The 1121-nt window shown below is 39.4% G+C and overlaps 1 non-coding gene across 1 annotated transcript; it reads left to right on the top strand.

The window, feature by feature from the left end:
• The first annotated feature begins 679 nt into the window (after positions 1-679).
• Positions 680-783, top strand: LOC127745095 (small nucleolar RNA R71). The gene has a single exon (XR_008006289.1). It is a non-coding gene; the product is annotated as a small nucleolar RNA R71 (small nucleolar RNA).
• Positions 784-1121: the final 338 nt, after the last annotated feature.

A 1121-nucleotide genomic window follows, 5' to 3' on the forward strand; every position in this document is an offset into this window, starting at 1 on the left:
CAGCTGACCCACTTGTCCCTCTAAATTTCTGATGGAGGACCTTATTTCATTCATGAAACTGAGAGTGGTTTTAGATAGATCAGAGACTATGTTTGCTAAGCCAGAGAGGCTCTGCTCAGAATTCTCTGTCTGTTGCTGAGAAGATGATGGAAAAGGCTTGCTATTGCCAAACCTATTTCTCCCACCATTATTATTATTATTGAAGCCTTGTTGAGGCTTCTATTGTTTGTTCCATGAGAAATTTGGATGATTCCTCTATGAAGGATTATAGGTATTTTCATAGGATTCTCCCATGTAATTCACCTCTTCCATTGTAGGATTCTCAAGGTCATAAGCTTCTCCTTCAGAGGAGGCTTCTTTAGCACTGCCGAATGCAGCTTGCAATCAAGTCAGATTCGGAGAAATCATATTGACTTGCTGAGTCAATATTTTATTCTGAGCTAATATGGCATTCAGAGTATCAATCTCAAGAACTTCTTTCTTCTGAGTCATCCCATTATTCACAAGATTTCTTTCAAAGGTGTACATGAACTGATTATTTACAACCATCTTAATAAGTTCCTGGGCTTCTGCAGGGATTTTCAGATGAAAAGATCCACCAACAGAATGGTCCAATGACATCTTGGACAATTCAGACAGACCATCATAGAATATGCATATGATGCTCCATTCTGGAAACATGTCAGAAGGACACCTTTTGGTTAATTGCTTGTATCTTTCCCAAGCTTCATAGAGGGATTCACCTTCCTTATGTTTGAAGGTTTGGACTTCAACTCTAAGCTTGCTCATCTTTTAAGGTGGAAAGAATTTGGTCAAGAAAGCATTGACCAACTTGTCCCAAGAGTTTAGGCTTTCTCTAGGTTGTGAGTCCAACCATATCCTAGCTCTGTCTCTTACAAAAAAGGGGAAAAGCATAAGTCTGTAGACCTCGGGATCAACCCCATTGGTGTTAACAGTATCACAAATCTGCAAGAATTCAGCTAAGAACTGATGAGGATCTTCCGATGGAAGTCCATGAAACTTGCAATTCTGATGCTTTAGAGAAATTAATTGAGGCTTAAGCTCAAAGTTATTTGCTCCAATGGCAGGAATTGAGATGCTTCATCCATAGAAGTTGGAAG

Source organism: Arachis duranensis, chromosome 2 (genome assembly GCF_000817695.3).
Source record: "Arachis duranensis cultivar V14167 chromosome 2, aradu.V14167.gnm2.J7QH, whole genome shotgun sequence".
Lineage (NCBI taxonomy): Eukaryota > Viridiplantae > Streptophyta > Magnoliopsida > Fabales > Fabaceae > Arachis > Arachis duranensis.